The following is a 20080-nucleotide window of genomic DNA, read 5'->3' as shown; positions in this document are numbered from 1 at the left end:
GTGCATGTTAGTAGCTGGCGTTTGGATGACTTATTGTTAGTGAGTTTTTAGTATAACTTGACTGATTGGGATCCAGCAGTCGGGATGGGATTCGAACATGCAGGTACGTGTGTTTTATGTGGTCCCTGGAGGAATCTGGGGGAAGGTTCAGATGCTTGTGATGATCCCACGCCGACCTGCTGCAGGAATCGTCCCCCGCAGAGCGGAGCTCCCAGTCTCTGCAGCCGGAGGTGAATGCAGGGGCTGCTGGTGTGCGGCGCCGGGTTCCCTGCAGCTTCGGCGGCAGATGAGCGGGAGCTGCGCCTGGAGACGAGATTAGAGCTGATCTCCGTCCCTAATGAAGCTTCTATCAGAAGAGCGTGGTTAGCTCAGATATGCTGGCGTTCTGTGCCAAAGACGGCGGCGGCGTGTGTGCTTTGACTGCAGGGAAGTGCCCCCCCCTCCCGTGCTGCATTTGAATGCATGCAGTTTCCCTTCATGCCCGCAACCCGGGAAACACGGGAAACCCGAGCCGAGGCTGTGCCAGCGCACTCCAAATGAAATGATATTTGGCAAACACAGCACGCCGAACAGACATCTGCCTGGCGCCGCGCACAGGTGTGTTTGCTCAGAGGAAGCTTTTAATGACAGCGGATGCAGCTCTGCTGACCCGCTTAAACCTAAACTGTAGCTTTGATCTAAACGGATGACGCCTGTGCCATAAAAGAAAGATTAGCCATGCTTCCTCATTAAAAAGCAGCTGGGCTAACCTGAGCGTTTAAACTGGCGCCTTTAGAGGACGTAGCGTTAAGACTTAATGTACACAAAGGATGAAATGTTAAAGACGGCCCTTTTGAGGAGGAGCAGTCTTCCTCCAGGAAATCTCTGAGGCTTCCATGTGACGATGGGCCTGGATGACAGAGATGTTTGTTTTCAGGTAACATCCTGCACAAACCTGGAGGTCAGGAACAGAAACAACGTTTGACCAAAACAGGCTTTAATAAAAAACACTTCTGGCATCAAGAATGTTAGCATTAAAGCCCCACTCTGATCCTCTTCTGATCTGTTTTCCAAGCGTTCCCAGAGGTCCTTCGATTAGGATTCTGCTGTCTTTAGCCTAAATCAACAAGCCTGTGTTGTTTCATAGGACTTAGTTTTCTAATTTTCATTAGAAATTCACCACTGAGTTGTGGGCAGGACCATTAGCGAGGAGTAAGACCACTCCCCCTTTCCCATCGCTTTCCTGCTACCTTGCAGCCCCTCACGCTCCCCTAACATTAGGGGTGTGGCCAGCTGGTTACCAGCTTGTGACACGCCCAACGTATTTTCTGCAAAATAGGATCTTTTTTCCGACAACAACATTTTTTTTGTCTGGAATAACGAAATAATTAAAAATGCAGTTTTTAAGCATAATTTTCTTTTCATGTCCATCATCAGAAAAAAGCCAGGAGAACATGTTGAAAACACCAAAAACTAAAACAGGAAATAAACACCCCATATTCCAGAATAAACGTCATATTATTACATTTGTAGATCAAATGTTAAAACACTTTCCATCTTTTCTCCCTTTCAGTGATGATGTTTTTTAACTGCTTCATCATTGCTTCAGGTTGAAATGTGTGTAGATCAAAGTGAAAATGTAGAGTCAACCACGTAAACCACAAATGTCAGAGGTCTTCTTTTCTTTTCAATAAATTCTATTTTCTGTTCAAAAGAGGAATTAATGTTTGAATGTTTTTTTGCATAATAAGGTTTGAATCAAAGAAGAAAGAAAAACAAAACAAAGAAAAGCATCAACACTTCATTTTAAAACTTTTTAATGCAGACAAAATTATTCATGAGCAGCAATACAGTGTCACGATACTCTTAGATCCGTCCATTTTTTTTATTCTCATGTTAAATAAACGCCGTTTTCCAATGGCGTTTATTTGTCTACTTCTGATTCACAATGATTTGAATACAGAAATACTTTAACCTTAATAATCCTTATATATGTCCTCCATTGTTAGAAAAATGCAACCAGAACATGTTAAAAACACCATAAACACAGTTTTCAAAGGGTCTTTAAGAATGATTCTGGATGAAAGTTACGGGTTCAGATTTAAGCTAACTGTAACCAAATATCAGCATTAGCTGGATGGAGCATCACACGGCATGAGGAAAACTAGAAATCCATGTATTTTTTAAGGACATTATTTTGTTTTCCCTAATCAATCATTTCTGCCTGTCACCAAGTTGTAAGGTTGAGCTGGACGGCGTCAATCTGATGATAGAAACAAAGAAAACTAGCTGAGAACGTCTGAAAAAACGTCTCCGTCTGTACCGTGAGGGTGGGAAACATTTAGTGATGTCATTTCCTGGGTCCATAAGAAGTTGGACTAAACCATTATTGATAAAAAGGAAGTATTGAAAAGCTGTGAGGGTTTTTTGCATATTACTTTTATTTAGGTGAAAGTTGAAAAACAATCACATTAGCAAACAAAAAAAGGGTTGCAGTTACCGGCTAATTTTAGGGAATACATTTGGTCAGTGGGACACGCTCATTTGGATGACCTCTACACCTCAGCTTCCTAAATATAGTTTTTAAAATGTTTCCGTTTCTTGTTTTAAATGTATTTTGATTTCAGAGAATCGTCTTGATGAATCCTGTGTTTTGATGTCTTAAAGACGCTTTTATCACTTTAATATTTCAAAAACTGACCAGCTGCACAAACGATTTGTCCTTAAAAAAGGATCCAGAGAGAGTTCAAAGATGGTTTTCACACAGAGCTGTAGCTGTCGTGAAAAGACCTTCACGTTTCAGAAGAACTTCCACCAATGTTTGTATTTTAGGGCTATTTATCATCTCTGTTGCTTTTGAGTGATGGTTACGTGTCTAAAATGGTGTCCAAATTCTAAAGAGAAGTTTTTTTCTTTCCTTGATAGTTTACTTGTTGAACATGTGCCTCCTGTGAGGGAGACTCTGCAGGACAAGCCCTCCAAAAAGCTCCCTCTGCTCCCATTTGTTCCCGCTGGAATGTAAGGTGACTCTCTTGTTCCTCCTCTTTCCTCCCTTCTTCTCCTTTCTTCCTGACAGAGAGGAACTCACCTATTTAAAAGGACAGCGAGCAGAAAAGAGAGCAGAGGCTGAAACCGGAGCCACTCCCTCAGAGGTGGAGGCAATTTCTGGACTCTTTGTACAGGAGGGAGGAGCTGTGGGAGGAGAGCAGGCAGAGCGCAGGAAAGGAGCGCGTGAAGCGCCGCAGAGGTTAAAGAACTGGGACAGAAGTTTGCCGGTAGAAAGAAAAGGAAGTGGAGTAGATCATCGGAGCTGAAGAGCCGTGAGAGTTGGGGATTAGGAGGCGGCGAAGCGCTCTGCTGCCTCTCTGCAGCTGAACGTGGACTTGTCGGCGCACGCTTTGACCGTGGGAGTGGAAATACCCAGGTGGGACGGCGGGGTAAAGGTCAGCACATGAATGCTCTGTGAGGAATCTTCTGGTTTTCTTTCCGTTTTGTCATCAGATGGGGGGGTGGGGGGGTGCTGTGAGAGCAGAGGAGGAGCAGGGCTCCATCGGCATTGGGAGGCGCATCTGCAGTGAAGCTCAGGTTCCTGAGGCCTTTTCTGCTTGGGACTCACCCCACATGGGGGTGGGTGGGGGCTAAATTTACCTAGATTTCCAATAACTGTCTCTTCAAGAGAAGAGACGGAACATCCGAGTGGTTTAGGATCAGAACACAGAGGTGCAGGGCTGGACGGGGAGTCTGTGGGACAGCACAAAATGGAATGGGGTGGTGGTAGTTGTCTGTCATCCCACCAACTCGGGTACCTGTCCCCCCGTGCCTCCTTGCTCTCTGCCTTTTGGGGCCCTCGTGGCGGTCCGGCTGGCCCTGGCCCGGGGGGCGGTTGTTCTCTATCTGCTGCCTGCGGGTCTTGGGGGGTTCTAGCTGCCGCTGCTGCAGCAGCAGGGGTCTTGGTGTGGGGATGGCTGGGCACTCTCCCCCCTTCTTTTTACATTCCATCATCCATTTTAGAAGAACACGAACACTCACCTGAGCACAGGTGTTAGCTCACCTTTGCACTAATAGTTTGTGTGATTGAAGGAAATGTTTCACACTAGTTGGTTTGAATGCATAAGTGTGCGTGTGTGAGCATTATCTGTATTGTGTACATGTTGACATGTGAACATCTTTGCAGCAAAACAAACAGGTGTGTTTATAATATTTGGGTGTGTGTGTGGACAGGCCCCGCCCCTTCTAGACTTGTATTACTGTATTACTTGTATTACTGTATCTCAACCTGAAGGTAATGATAATAACCATCCAAAAACTTGTTGCTTTATGCCACTTCATGGTCCCCCTCCCCCTTCTATAAACACCCTCCTACCCCCCCCCCCCCCCTCTAACATCCCTTTCTCTTCTTCCCTTCTTTCCTTTTCCGTCCGGTCCAACACCAAACGATTAAAATGACTAAAGTTTGGCCTTGATTCCAAAAGGGGTTTATTCAGATATACCTCTGGTTTGTCAGAAGATTAATAACCCCTCTTGTTAAAGTAAAATATGTCCAACACAAGAGGCCCTCAGCTCTCATTTGTCTGCCCAGCTGTTGGACAGGACAAGTTAAAGAAAAAAAAACGGTGGGACCTGAAGGCCTCGCAGGAAAAACCCAGATTTAGGTGGAGGTGGTGGACTTCCTGGTTGTTGGAAGGCGGTGACGGCGTTTCATGGATGAATCTCATTAAGCAAAGTCCATCAGCAATGAAACATTTATTTAACGTAGAATATTTTTACAGAACACTTGAGTTCTTGATTAGCTGATGAAGGCTCCGCCCCTTTCCTCTGTATTCTGATGTTCATGATAGCTGGAGGGCTGCATTTGTGGGCCGCAGAAACAGAACTTTCATGTCTGGTCTGCTGTGATCATTGGTGTCCGGGTGTAGGACACCAATGGGGAGCAGAATTGAAGGTGTGGAAGGAGAAGGCCTCATCAGGACAGATGTTCTGCAGGATCCAGGACAGTCTCGCTGTGACGGTTCTTCTCTCCATCATTTGAGTTTATATTCAGTGAAACGGCTGAAGATGTTGCTGGACAGTTTTTTTGTTTTTTTTTTAACTTTTAAGGTAGCGATGGCTGTGGTGCAGACGTAGAACACCTGCCCTCTGATCGGAAGGTTCAGGTTCAGTTTCCGCCCTGCTCGCCCATGTGCTGAAGTGTCCTTTAGCCAAGACAGCGACCCCCACATGGTTCCCGGTGGTTACAGGTTGGTGCCGCCGTTTGGCAGCAGAATGGGTGAATGGGACTGTGACGGTGAAGCGCTTTGGGCTTTTCCGTTTCCCTGAAATAAAACTGCAGCACTTTTTAAAAACCCACTGAGATGAAAATAATGTTTTTGGCATTTTTAACATGACCTTGTGGCTTTTTTCTCATGGTAGGGAACATTTAGAAAGAAAAATAAGCTCATAATGAAATTTCAGCATATTTTTTTATGTAATTGTTGTGAATCTGGAGCAGACAGAAAAAGATCGTATTGGTCAGGTAGAAAACATGCAGGGGGGGCCACGAGCCCCCCATGTGCTCTGATTTTTGATGTTTGGTGGGGGTTGTGAGGGGATGTGCAGCCGGAGAGAGTGTAAACAGAGAGCTCTCAGCAAACAGTCCCGCTCACAGCACGGAGGTACATTTCTGATGAACTCCTGCTGCTCTGACTGTCTTCTAGGAAATGACCTAGGACATGGGGGGGCTAAAAAAGAATCGTAATGAAAAGGCTGCTGTGAATGCTTTGAAAATAGAGGATCGGAGCGGGACTTTTAGTTTCTTTTCCACTGAGCCGGTTCCAGTTCCTGTCTCCACCCACAGACAGACTTGGCTCCACCTCTTTGACTCTCCATCTCAGAAGAACCGGCTCTTGGGTTTCTACTCTGGTTCTCATCAGCCTTTTAGGAAGAAAGAGAGGATAGTCCATCTGTGGAGATCTGAACATGTTTGAGCTTGTGAGGAAACAATGTTGGCCTTCTCTGCCTTCATCCTGTGTTTGGACGTATTCTGCTGCAGGAGGAAACGTCAGACGATCTCTCAAAAGTCTTTGGAACTCAGACAGCTCCTTCAGATCCAGCCCGCAAACGGTCCGGAACCAGTTCATGTTAGGTGGACATCGGGTTCCTGGGAATGTCGGTTGCTCCTGGAGCTGCTGTGTTACCGGCCTCTGTGGCATTGAGGCAGCTGCAGTCCAGTTCGACTGACCCCATAACAGAGTCCAGCAGCATTTAGCATGCTGACGCAGCAGAAACCGCTCAGGAAGCAGCTGTAGATCAAAGTCTACCTTCAGGCCACAGAAACACACAATGAACACGTCATTTGTGCAGGTGGAGGCTTGACAGAAAACTTCTGAAAAAAGCACAAAGCCCCATGACGTCTGCTGCTGCTTCCTGTCACCTCCACTTAAAAATAGACGCCGGATGACGTGCAGACTCTGAATCCACCAGCAGCTCAAATAAAGGAGGACAATGCAGCTTCAGGAAACGCCTTAGTCTCAGCTGCCTTTATGGGTGGATGTCTGTTGGCAAAAAATGGGCAAATCTGACATTTGAAGATAATAGACCGCTCAGTGAACCTGTAGAGAGGAAACCTTCTACTACGGTCACGCTGCAGGCAAAGGTCGTAGTGAACACTTGGACAGCATGTAGGGGTCAGTAGGGGGAAGTAGGTGAGACGCGTCTCATACCGTTTCTTCACCTGCACTGTGCTGTTCATGTGATAAGTTCCCACTCTTTGCTGCAGCCTTGCTGTTAGAGGAAGTTAGACCATCAGAGTGTGGTTTGTGCGGACGGCATTCATGCATTCATATCAGTAGAGCCAGTACTCACACCTTACCGGTCAGGAGGTTAGAGTTTAATGACAGGAAGCCGGACGACAGCATCATCTGTACGCCATAAGTGCGCGTGGCTCCCAGTATCCTGACAAATACTTCACAATACACTTACCACACGCACAACAATGGTACGTTCCATTTTCATGACGTCCTTTGAGGTGTATGAGCCTCAAGAGGACTGCAAGCAAGACACACCGGTTCTCCCCCGAAGACCAGCCGCTGCTCTCCACGGCGCTCCATGGACCCGAACAGCCCAAAAACCTGCAGCACCCGTACGGGTTTGCTTCACACGTGGGACTTCAAGGACAAAATCAGGACAAACTGTGGAAGAAATGTCTGCTCTTTTGTCCACAAGTACTGTAGCCAGGATGGAAAGAAGCAAGAACAGCAGCTGATCAAACACGGGGAAGCTCCTGCAGACATGTTCAAACGTCTTCAGATTCACGCTACAGCTCCAAACAGGTGGAGCTTTCCTCCCTTTGGTTGTCAGACCTGGACCGGGCGTGATCATGTGGCGGCTGCATCCTTCAACCCAAACGGACCAAAACAGACTCTGGCTCCAAATAAGGTCTACGATTCTCCGTCAATAGTGCGACAACAATTCCTCTTTTTCTAAAAAGCCCTGAGCTAGATTATAAATGTTGATGTTTGCGTCACTTCTCATTGGTCTTGCCCAGGTGTGGCATTTCACTGGAGCGTGCGTTTCTGTCAGATCTGTCTCCCCAGCACAGAGGAGGGCGATGGGGGCGTGTTTGGATCCTCTCTGGTTGTGGGCGTGTTCCTGTTTAATGTGCCGCTGTTGGAGCGACCGTGCCGGCGCCCACGCAGCTCCGCCGTGCCGCTCTCAGCCCGGGCCCAGCCTCTCAGGCCCTTCAGAGCCTGAAAGCTGCTGCTGCATCAACAGAAGCTGCCTTTAAAGCCCCCAGTGAGCCCCCGCTGCACTAATGCATGCTGGGGGCTCTTCACCTCCATCTTTCATCTCTTTCTTTTGTTCTTTAATCACCTTTTTGTTGCCAAAAACTTTTTCTAGTCTCCGTCTTTGACTTTTTTGGCTTCTTCTGATCTTATCTTCATCTTTACTTTGTTTTTTCGATTCCTTCCCTCTTCATGACTTTCATATCTGTCAGTTTCTCCTCTTCCTCCCCCCTCAGCTCCTCTCCTCCTTTCCTCCTGTCTCAGCACCTTTCATCGCTCTCAGAACAAACAGCGCATACATCAGCCTCAGTAATTAACTCATAAATCATACTGGGGATCTGTGAGTGTCTGGCAGAGCGGCTCCTGAGCCCAGCGCCTCTCAGCGTCGTGTTTTTAAAAACGCAGCGCTCTGCGGGGTCGCTCCTTCAGACGGACGTCAGTCTTTCAAGCGTTCGCCGCCGCCACCACGGATTTGGAGGAATAGGATCATCATTTTGTGTGCAGTTTCTGGAAGATCCTCTGCAGTGACGTGAACAAACAAGTCTATATCAGGCAGAAGCCAATGTCTCCTGCGGCGCTGCCTTTGTTCCTCAGCGTCTGACTGCATGTTGTAGGAGAACCAGAACGTTTCTATAAACGTGTGTGTTTGATACACACTCTGTTTGTCTCTATGTTGCAGCTTCAACACTGATTTCTGTGTGTTTGGGGATCAGATCTAAACTTTTTTTAACCCTTCATACATTCAAATTTAAATTCAGCCTTATTTATTGAACCATTTTCCTGCTTTACACAAAATAAATCAATATATAAATATGATAAATAATAATAATAAAAAAGTAATCATAATAAAAGATCCACCACTACATTGTAAAGAAAATTTGGAAAACAGTTCATAAATGATCCACTTCAATAAGAATCATGTTTTTGGTTTTATTTACGTGTTCTAGCCTTTTTCTGATGATGGAGGACATTTATAAAAGAATTTCAGCCCAAAACTGCATACCTGAGTATTTCTTTATTCTAATTGTGGCAAATCAGCAAGAGACAAAAAAATGCCGTTAAAATGCAAACATATTTGTGACGTAAAAACAAACTACGATGGCAAACCTCAAGCTTCCTGCTCTGCTCCATTCTGACCATCCACTGTCAGACCAACACATCCATGAAGGTCTTTGTGTTCCTCGTCTGAGCCGGAATCTGGATCAGAACTGGACGGCTCCATTGTTGCTCACCAGTTTTGTTGCACCGCTAATGTTAGTTTGGGGTTGTGAGGGGCTGTAAGCGAGCGTAAACAAAGGCATCATGGGAAATAGGCGGAGGCTTACTTCTGCACCAAAAGTCCCGCCCAGGTTTTAATGATTAAAAAGGTTATAGGAACGCTTTAAAAATCAGAATCAGAATCCTTTATTGTCATTGTACATGGTGTCTTGGAGTGGGGAAAATCAAACAAAATAAAATAAAAATTCTGTAACTCACAATCAAATTATGTACAATATGGACAGAAACAATGAAATGTTAAAAACGTATGAAGACGATAGAATGGAATGAGTTGAGTTTCCATGAGAGCAGCGTATAAATATTGTGTTTTATTGCACAGACGTCAGTCATTGCACACATGTGTAGTAGTCCGTCATTTAGTGTGTGTAAAACGTCAGAGTGGGGTGTAGTTGGTGGCAGAGTGTGTATTCTGTGGAGAGATTGCCTGTGGAAAAAAGCTGTTCCTTAATAGATAAAAAATAGATCCAAAGATGATGGGAGTGGAAGTTTAAAAACCTCCACAGTGGATGAAGCCCTCACATCCTCAGGCGGGTTGTCCCACAGCAAGGCCCACTATGGCCTCGCTGGGGGTTTTAGTTCTCACCTTGGGGAGCACCAAGGGGCACCTGATGGCTGTCTTTTTTATTTTTTAAAAGGTCCATTTCCAAAAAGACTAATCTTAGAGTCTTAATATTGATGCTCCAGCTGATGGGAGCCAGTGCAGATTTGAGAATTGGAGTAATGTCCTCCTTCTTTCTGGTCCTGGCTAGAAGCTGTCTAGCTGAGTTTTGCACAACCTGCAGCCATTTAACAGGAGTAAAAGTAAATCATTTGGTTCTGGGCCGGTCCAAACCAGGCTATTTTGTTTTCCAGCTGCTTTGAGCCAAACTCTGTCAGTTCTGCTGCATGACTCTGTGTCAACCAGCTTTAGAGTCGTTTATCATAGCCTGAACCGTCACTCTGTGCAGTTTTGGTTGTTGGGACTAACGAGCAAACATCCCATCAGTCTGCATGTCTGTCAGACACACGCCAAGGGTTTACTCAGCCAACAGGAACCAGGATGCAACCGGGTCACAGTTGGGCGTCAGAGTAACGTGGTGTTTGGTTCCTGTGACCAGGATCCTAAAAACCTGGATCAAAAAGGCCAGACGGTCATAAGAACCTCTTGGTTTTAAATCATTTTCTAGAGAAAATTTGGTTTTTTTCTTCCTGTTCACATGATGATGACAGACAGCTGCCTCGGTGGAGCCGCTCCATGGAGGCAGAGAGGATCTCATGAGGATCTGCAGACAGCTGGACACCCCCCCCTGCATGGAAACCAGATTAAAGCGCCAGTCAAAACACTGCTGGTTTGGTCACACCTCATCTGATAAACCAAAGCAGCATTTATTTATTCTGTTTTAAAAAAAAAACGTTTGGATTTATTCAGCAACTGTACAAGGGAGGGGGGGGGGGGGGGGACCTTTTTGGGTTTATTCTTTATTTTCTGTTTGAAATTGTAGTGGGGGTGGGGGTGAGGGGTTGCGGTTCTCAGCTTTTGCTCTAAATTTCATTTAGTATATTACAAATTATTGATCCAGGTTCCATGAGTTTTTTTTATGTTTTTTTTTTTTTTTTTTACAGAGCTCCTCCCTTCTGATTTCTCTGGGGGGGCAGAGCCTTGATCCTCATACTTTACCTCAGTCAGCCCTGGGGGGTTGAACCCAGAGAGCATCTTAGATCTTGTTAAGTTCTGATTAAAAATCCCTGACTGAAGAATCGGTGTGCATTAAAGACACTTTCTTTTGTTGTTTTAAACACAAAGGATGGCAGACGAAGATCACCAACAAAAGTTACATTCATTCATTCGGGAATGTTTGGGAGGATTTCTGATGATTGTTTAGGCCTGGGCGAAAAATCGATCGAATGGATTCATTCAAATTTTTTGTTACAGGAGATTTAAAAAATAACTACATCCAGTTTTTGTGTAATGGCGCATTTTTGGCTCCCCAGAGCTTCCGTAGTGTTAGTTTCACACGGCAGTATGGCAACCGACACACAACATCATCATACCACACATGAAACAGCAAATGACAACATGGCTACCGGTGAGAGAGGGAAGTTTGTTCCCCAGAAATGAATAAAATCCTCTGTTGTTTGGAACTGGTCTGGGTTTACTGCCACAGACTAACACAGCTGGGATTTGATCCCAAGACTGTGTTCATTTATTATTCATCCCAGAAATGGGGGTTACATTTGTGTTGCGATTGATTAATTTAAGCAAAATTTGCTTTAATTTGTCTGCCATTGGTACTTATTGCTTTCCTCAAGTAGGGGGGGGAATCGGGAAAAAATCGTAAATCGAATAAAAAAAAAAAATCTGAGATTTATTCTTAGGCCATATCGCGGTTTCTGGGAGGTTTCTGGGAGGTTTCTGCGGTTCTGGGTTTCTGTATTCCCACGTCCATATCTGTCGTTTCTCCTGACATGAAAGACGGTCGACCTCTAATTCCCACCGAACAGCACTGTCAGGTCACATGACCTGCTGTCTGCTGATGTCAAACGCACTATTATTATTAATTTTTTTATTTTTTAGTTTTCCACATGATATTGTTTCTTCACAGCAGTACCAGGCCAGACCTTCTTTAAGCTGCAGTTCTTGGTTTCTGTTCAGGGTTCTACTGGGGTAACTGGGTGGGTGGGGTTGGGGGCGGGGTGGTGGTGAGGGAGGGGTCCCGTCTTTGTGTGATGGTCCTTTGTTTTCCGTTTTTAACAATTTTCTTATTTTTTATGACTGTTTTATCTTCTTTTATGTTAAGCGCTTTGTGTTTTTAACTGAAATGAAAGGCGCTATAAAAATAAATAAAGTTTGAGTTTGAGGTTATTATTGAACTTGTCCTGTCCAACAGCTGAGCAGACGGATGAGAGCTGACGGCCTCTTGTGTTGGACAGATTATACTGTTACAACACGGGTTCTGAATCTTTTTACACAGTAAGCCCCCCCAGCCCCTCACTGTCTCCATGTTGACTTGCTGAGATACAGCCGCAGAAGAACAGGAAACGGGCTGCTGTTGTTATTATAAACTACTGTTTGACCTTCAAAATAAAAGCTTTCTAAATCTGTCACCTTTTTTTTGAATGTTCCTCCCTGTGTGTGTGTCTTTAATATTTATATGTATTATTAAATGATTGTTTATTGTATATGTATATTTTCTACTAATGTATTTCATTTATGTTTTGAGGCTTTTAGGTTGACAATTTTTAACACCAAAATCGCCTTTGGGCTAATTCTGGTGCAATGCAGTTAATGTGCACTGTCCCAGTTAAATAAATGAACAAAATAAATAAAAACTTGTAAAAAGTAAAGACTGAACATGTCACTAAGACCAGCAATGAATGTGGCATCATGGGCGACAAAGTTAGTTTTTTGTGGGGGAGTAACTAAACGTACTTCATGTCACAAATACAGCCCCCCCCTCGCTGTGACATTTTCTGTGTGAATTCAAAACTCTTCACCTGCATTTCATCCACTGATTTCAAAAGCTGGTCATAGATTTAGTAGAATTCTGGCACAGATTGACATGTATGTCGGTTATTCTATTACACGCAGACACGCAAACACTCAGACCAGCGAACGTCTGGAAGACACAATTCTTTTAAATCTATGTTGATGTTTCCGCTGAGTGGTTACATGTACAGAAGAACAAATGAGGACCTTCATATTTACCTCTTTCTGCAACACAAATGCTGTCTTTGAACGATTTCTTTTTAGATATTGCAAAAAGTCTGGATGTTTTTTTTAAATGTTGAAGAGCATTTTAAATGTTCCTCAGTGTGTTCTTTTATGCGAGTGAGTCACTCTGTGGGCTTTTTTCTTACAGCTCAGTTCAACAATTTCTGCAGAAAAAAACTGTATTGGAAGTTTTAGGGTCAGTTCAGCTTCAAGCTTATTTTGTTTGGATTTTTTCTGATCCCAATTAAACTGTTTCTCACCAGCAGATTAAACCTTGTGTGTTCAATCAGCTGAATTCCATGTTTTAAGTTGATCTTTGTTGTTGATCCGCATAGAAAAATGCAGATTTTATTTTGAAATGATGTTCGGTTAGATGGGACAAAGGATTCCATTTGCTCCGTCTCTGTATTCACACATTAGAGCATTGAACTGTTTAGAAAGCGATGTCAGGGCTGCGTGGATCATGGATTTTCCTAACGACATCATTACTCAGCAGAAAGTATCCAAACAAATGAGGTAAATGTGGCGTGTGGAGGGGTCGCATCCCTGCAGCGGAACGTTTTTGCTCCGTCTTGCACTAAGGCGAGGTTTGAGTCGTTTATGTCGGATCCAGGATTGAAAGTTGTTGAGTCAGCGAGAAGCATCTCTTTCCTCTCTGTGAACTCACACTGGACTGTTTCCTGTTGGCCAGCATCCCTGGACTTGTTCCCCTCGGGCTCTCGTCTAATTAAAGAGAGATTAATGAATCATGTTGTAAAACAACAGCACTTTTAAAGCGGAGCGGAGGATTTGGCTGCAGCATGTTCAGGATTTTCTGCCTTTAAACGTTTGGCTGGAACAGAAGGAACTGTTTAGAGATGATGCTCTGATGTCAGAGCTTCACAATCAAGAGGAAAACAGCCGAGTTCAGACACGGAGAGTTCATGTGTTTAGTACGGTGGCTGAGAGGTCCAAGACAAGTTTACATTTAAGGTACAACAACAAAACCCAGTAGAAATGGACAAATACTGAAGCACAACAGCAAATGACGGAACAAAAGACTGCATCCAGAAACACAATAAAGCAGCTTCTAACAGAAAGAAACGTCATCATAAACCAATCCTGTGGGATATCTATAACTGTTTTCTTTATGTGGACATTTTAAATACATGAAACAGTCCACAAGCATTACTTTAAAGTGTATTACTGCAGCACAAATTAAAGCAAAATTTAACAAAGTTAGGTTTTTGCGTCACTTCCGGTAGTAAGTGTATTGCCTTTCCATTAGCAGCTGCTTGCTGTCCTCATTTTTTCTCCGTGTTTTGCCTTTCCATCCAGCTGCTGAATGGAAAAGGAAAACCTTTAACACTGGAAGCGACTGTTTCATGTATTTATAATGTCCACGTAAAGAAAAACAGTAATAAATAACTTTAAAAAAATCCTTTGAAAAAAACATTGGTTTTACGTCCCTTTCTGTTAGACGCCGCGTCTCCGCTTTCGTGTTTCTGGATTTGCTTTTGTGTTTCTGGATTTGCTGTTGTGTTTCTAGATTTTCTGTTGTGTTTCTGGAGTTGCTGTTGTGTTTCTGGAGTTGCTGTTGTGTTTCTGGATTTGCTGTTGTGTTTCTGGAGTTGCTGTTGTGTTTCTGGATTTGCTGTTGTGTTTCTGGAGTTGCTGTTGTGTTTCTAGATTTTCTGTTGTGTTTCTGGATTTTCTGTTGTGTTTCTGGAGTTGCTGTTGTGTTTCTGGAGTTGCTGTTGTGTTTCTGGAGTTGCTGTTGTGTTTCTGGAGTCGCTGTTGTGTTTCTGGATTTGCTGTTGTGTTTCTGGATTTGCTGTTGTGTTTCTGGATTTGCTGTTGTGTTTCTGGATTTGCTGTTGTGTTTCTGGATTTGCTGTTGTGTTTCTGGAGTTGCTGTTGTGTTTCTGGAGTTGCTGTTGTGTTTCTGGATTTTCTGTTGTGTTTCTGGATTTGCTGTTGTGTTTCTGGAGTTGCTGTTGTGTTTCTGGATTTGCTGTTGTGTTTCTGGATTTGCTGTTGTGTTTCTGGATTTGCTGTTGCGTGTCTGGATTTGCTGTTGCGTGTCTGGATTTGCTGTTGCGTTTCTGGATTTGCTGTTGTGTGTCTGGATTTGCTGTTGTGTTTCTGGATTTGCTGTTGTGTGTCTGGGTTTGCTGTTGTGTGTCTGGATTTGCTGTTGTGTTTCTGGATTTGCTGTTGTGTTTCTGGAGTTGTTGTTGTGTTTCTGGATTTGCTGTTGTGTTTCTGGAGTTGCTGTTGTGTTTCTGGAGTTGCTGTTGTGTTTCTGGAGTTGCTGTTGTGTTTCTGGATTTTCTGTTGTGTTTCTGGATTTGCTGTTGTGTTTCTGGAGTTGCTGTTGTGTTTCTGGAGTTGCTGTTGTGTTTCTGGAGTTGCTGTTGTGTTTCTGGATTTGCTGTTGTGTTTCTGGATTTGCTGTTGTGTTTCTGGATTTGCTGTTGTGTTTCTGGAGTTGCTGTTGTGTTTCTGGATTTGCTGTTGTGTTTCTGGATTTGCTGTTGTGTTTCTAGATTTTCTGTTGTGTTTCTGGAGTTGCTGTTGTGTTTCTGGAGTTGCTGTTGTGTTTCTGGATTTGCTGTTGTGTTTCTGGAGTTGCTGTTGTGTTTCTGGATTTGCTGTTGTGTTTCTGGAGTTGCTGTTGTGTTTCTAGATTTTCTGTTGTGTTTCTGGATTTTCTGTTGTGTTTCTGGAGTTGCTGTTGTGTTTCTGGATTTGCTGTTGTGTTTCTGGAGTTGCTGTTGTGTTTCTGGATTTGCTGTTGTGTTTCTGGATTTGCTGTTGTGTTTCTGGATTTGCTGTTGTGTTTCTGGATTTGCTGTTGTGTTTCTGGATTTGCTGTTGTGTTTCTGGAGTTGCTGTTGTGTTTCTGGAGTTGCTGTTGTGTTTCTGGATTTGCTGTTGTGTTTCTGGAGTTGCTGTCGTGTTTCTGGAGTTGCTGTTGTGTTTCTGGAGTTGCTGTTGTGTTTCTGGATTTTCTGTTGTGTTTCTGGAGTTGCTGTTGTGTTTCTGGAGTTGCTGTTGTGTTTCTGGATTTGCTGTTGTGTGTCTGGATTTGCTGTTGTGTGTCTGGATTTGCTGTTGTGTGTCTGGATTTGCTGTTGTGTTTCTGGATTTGCTGTTGTGTGTCTGGATTTGCTGTTGTGTTTCTGGATTTGCTGTTGCATGTCTGGATTTGCTGTTGTGTGTCTGGATTTGCTGTTGTGTTTCTGGATTTGCTGTTGTGTGTCTGGATTTGCTGTTGTGTTTCTGGATTTGCTGTTGTGTGTCTGGATTTGCTGTTGTGTGTCTGGATTTGCTGTTGTGTTTCTGGATTTGCTGTTGTGTTTCTGGATTTGCTGTTGTGTGTCTGGATTTGCTGTTGTGTGTCTGGATTTGCTGTTGTGTTTCTGGATTTGCTGTTGTGTGTCTGGATTTGCTGTTGTGTTTCTGGATTTGCTGTTGTGTTTCTGGATTTGCTGTTGTGTTTCTGGATTTGCTGTTGTGTTTCTGGATTTGCTGTTGTGTTTCTGGATTTGCTGTTGTGTGTCTGGATTTGCTGTTGTGTTTCTGCATTTGCTGTTGTGTGTCTGGATTTGCTGTTGTGTTTCTGGATTTGCTGTTGTGTTTCTGGATTTGCTGTTGTGTGTCTGGATTTGCTGTTGTGTTTCTGGATTTGCTGTTGTGTTTCTGGAGTTGCTGTTGTGTTTCTGGATTTGCTGTTGTGTTTCCGGATTTGCTGTTGTGTTTCTGGAGTTGCTGTTGTGTTTCTGTAGTTGCTGTTGTGTTTCTGGATTTGCTGTTGTGTTTCCGGATTTGCTGTTGTGTTTCTGGAGTTGCTGTTGTGTTTCTGGAGTTGCTGTTGTGTTTCTGGATTTGCTGTTGTGTTTCTGGATTTGCTGTTGTGTTTCTGGAGTTGCTGTTGTGTTTCTGGATTTGCTGTTGTGTTTCTGGAGTTGCTGTTGTGTTTCTGGATTTGCTGTTGTGTTTCTGGATTTGCTGTTGTGTTTCTGGATTTGCTGTTGTGTTTCTGGATTTGCTGTTGTGTTTCTGGATTTGCTGTTGTGTTTCTGGAGTTGCTGTTGTGTTTCTGGAGTTGCTGTTGTGTTTCTGGATTTGCTGTTGTGTTTCTGGAGTTGCTGTCGTGTTTCTGGAGTTGCTGTTGTGTTTCTGGAGTTGCTGTTGTGTTTCTGGATTTTTGTGTTTCTGGATTGCTGTTGTGTTTCTGGAGTTGCTGTTGTGTTTCTGGAGTTGCTGTTGTGTTTCTGGATTTGCTGTTGTGTTCTGGATTTGCTGTTGTGTGTCTGGATTTGCTGTTGTGTGTCTGGATTTGCTGTTGTGTTTCTGGATTTGCTGTTGTGTGTCTGGATTTGCTGTTGTGTTTCTGGATTTGCTGTTGTGTCTGGATTTGCTGTTGTGTGTCTGGATTTGCTGTTGTGTTTCTGGATTTGCTGTTGTGTGTCTGGATTTGCTGTTGTGTTTCTGGATTTGCTGTTGTGTGTCTGGATTTGCTGTTGTGTGTCTGGATTTGCTGTTGTGTGTCTGGATTTGCTGTTGTGTTTCTGGATTTGCTGTTGTGTTTCTGGATTTGCTGTTGTGTGTCTGGATTTGCTGTTGTGTGTCTGGATTTGCTGTTGTGTTTCTGGATTTGCTGTTGTGTGTCTGGATTTGCTGTTGTGTTTCTGGATTTGCTGTTGTGTTTCTGGATTTGCTGTTGTGTTTCTGGATTTGCTGTTGTGTTTCTGGATTTGCTGTTGTGTTTCTGGATTTGCTGTTGTGTGTCTGGATTTGCTGTTGTGTTTCTGCATTTGCTGTTGTGTGTCTGGATTTGCTGTTGTGTTTCTGGATTTGCTGTTGTGTTTCTGGATTTGCTGTTGTGTGTCTGGATTTGCTGTTGTGTTTCTGGATTTGCTGTTGTGTTTCTGGAGTTGCTGTTGTGTTTCTGGATTTGCTGTTGTGTTTCCGGATTTGCTGTTGTGTTTCTGGAGTTGCTGTTGTGTTTCTGTAGTTGCTGTTGTGTTTCTGGATTTGCTGTTGTGTTTCCGGATTTGCTGTTGTGTTTCTGGAGTTGCTGTTGTGTTTCTGGAGTTGCTGTTGTGTTTCTGGATTTGCTGTTGTGTTTCTGGATTTGCTGTTGTGTTTCTGGATTTGCTGTTGTGTTTCTGGATTTGCTGTTGTGTGTCTGGATTTGCTGTTGTGTGTCTGGATTTGCTGTTGTGTTTCTGGATTTGCTGTTGTGTGTCTGGATTTGCTGTTGTGTTTCTGGATTTGCTGTTGTGTTTCTGGATTTGCTGTTGTGTGTCTGGATTTGCTGTTGTGTTTCTGGATTTGCTGTTGTGTGTCTGGATTTGCTGTTGTGTGTCTGGATTTGCTGTTGTGTTTCTGGATTTGCTGTTGTGTGTCTGGATTTGCTGTTGTGTGTCTGGATTTGCTTTTGTGTTTCTAGATTTTCTGTTGTGTTTCTGGAGTTTCTGTTGTGTTTCTGGAGTTGCTGTTGTGTGTCTGGAGTTGCTGTTGTGTTTTTGGAGTTGCTGTTGTGTTTCTGGATTTTCTGTTGTGTTTCTGGAGTTGCTGTTGTGTTTCTGGAGTTGCTGTTGTGTTTCTGGATTTGCTGTTGTGTTTCTGGATTTGCTGTTGTGTTTCTGGAGTTGCTGTTGTGTTTCTGGATTTGCTGTTGTGTTTCTGGATTTGCTGTTGTGTTTCTGGATTTGCTGTTGTGTTTCTGGATTTGCTGTTGTGTTTCTGGATTTGCTGTTGTGTTTCTGGATTTGCATTTGTGTTTCTGGATTTGCTGTTGTGTTTCTGGATTTGCTGTTGTGTTTCTGGAGTTGCTGTTGTGTTTCTGGAGTTGCTGTTGTGTTTCTGGAGTTGCTGTTGTGTTTCTGGATTTTCTGTTGTGTTTCTGGAGTTGCTGTTGTGTTTTTGGAGTTGCTGTTGTGTTTCTGGATTTGCTGTTGTGTTTCTGGATTTGCTGTTGTGTGTCTGGATTTGCTGTTGTGTGTCTGGATTTGCTGTTGTGTGTCTGGATTTGCTGTTGTGTTTCTGGATTTGCTGTTGTGTGTCTGGATTTGCTGTTGTGTTTCTGGATTTGCTGTTGCGTGTCTGGATTTGCTGTTGTGTGTCTGGATTTGCTGTTGTGTGTCTGGATTTGCTGTTGTGTGTCTGGATTTGCTGTTGTGTTTCTGGATTTGCTGTTGTGTGTCTGGATTTGCTGTTGTGTGTCTGGATTTGCTGTTGTGTTTCTGGATTTGCTGTTGTGTTTCTGGATTTGCTGCTGTGTGTCTGGATTTGCTGTTGTGTGTCTGGATTTGCTGTTGTGTGTCTGGATTTGCTGTTGTGTTTCCGGATTTGCTGTTGTGTGTCTGGATTTGCTGTTGTGTTTCTGGATTTGCTGTTGTGTTTCTGGATTTGCTGTTGTGTGTCTGGATTTGCTGTTGTGTTTCTGCATTTGCTGTTGTGTGTCTGGATTTGCTGTTGTGTGTCTGGATTTGCTGTTGTGTGTCTGGATTTGCTGTTGTGTGTCTGGATTTGCTGTTGTGTGTCTGGATTTGCTGTTGTGTTTCTGGATTTGCTGTTGTGTTTCTGGAGTTGCTGTTGTGTTTCTGGAGTTGCTGTTGTGTTTCTGGAGTTGCTGTTGTGTTTCTGGAGTTGCTGTTGTGTTTCCGGATTTGCTGTTGTGTTTCCGGATTTGCTGTTGTGTTTCCGGAGTTGCTGTTGTGTTTCTGGAGTTGCTGTTGTGTTTCTGGATTTGCTGTTGTGTTTCTGGATTTGCTGTTGTGTGTCTGGATTTGCTGTTGTGTTTCTGGATTTGCTGTTGTGTGTCTGGATTTGCTGTTGTGTGTCTGGATTTGCTGTTGTGTTTCTGGATTTGCTGTTGTGTTTCTGGATTTGCTGTTGTGTGTTTGGATTTGCTGTTGTGTTTCTGGATTTGCTGTTGTGTTTCTGGATTTGCTGTTGTGTGTCTGGATTTGCTGTTGTGTTTCTGGATTTGCTGTTGTGTGTCTGGATTTGCTGTTGCGTGTCTGGATTTGCTGTTTTGTTTCTGGATTTGCTGTTGTGTGTCTGGATTTGCTGTTGTGTTTCTGGAGTTGCTGTTGTGTTTCTGGATTTGCTGTTGTGTGTCTGGATTTGCTGTTGTGTTTCTGGATTTGCTGTTGTGTTTCTGGATTTCCTTATGTGTTTCTGGATTTGCTGTTGTGTGTCTGGATTTGCTGTTGTGTTTCTGGATTTGCTGTTGTGTTTCTGGATTTCCTTATGTGTTTCTGGAGTTGCTGTTGTGTTTCTGGATTTGCTGTTGTGTTTCTGGATTTGCTGTTGTGTTTCTGGATTTGCTGTTGTGTTTCTGGAGTTGCTGTTGTGTTTCTGGATTTGCTGTTGT

At 43.7% G+C, this 20080-nt stretch overlaps 1 protein-coding gene across 5 annotated transcripts in view; it reads left to right on the top strand.

Moving 5' to 3' along the window:
- LOC101160540 (LARGE xylosyl- and glucuronyltransferase 2) overlaps positions 1–20080 on the top strand; it is a 110843-nt gene that overhangs the window by 59591 nt on the left and 31172 nt on the right. The window contains exon 1 of one of the 5 annotated variants that reach the window (XM_023950617.1): positions 3181–3403. The exons of 3 other annotated variants lie outside the window; for them this stretch is intronic. The gene's annotated coding sequence lies outside the window, so the exon portion shown is untranslated. Of the gene's footprint in view, positions 1–3180; positions 3423–20080 lie in introns of those variants that run through there. One more of the 5 variants, XM_023950613.1, reaches the window with a different exon arrangement.

This window comes from Oryzias latipes, chromosome 3, assembly GCF_002234675.1.
Source record: "Oryzias latipes chromosome 3, ASM223467v1".
Classification (NCBI taxonomy): domain Eukaryota; kingdom Metazoa; phylum Chordata; class Actinopteri; order Beloniformes; family Adrianichthyidae; genus Oryzias; species Oryzias latipes.
This window is presented reverse-complemented; position numbering and strand designations above follow the sequence as displayed.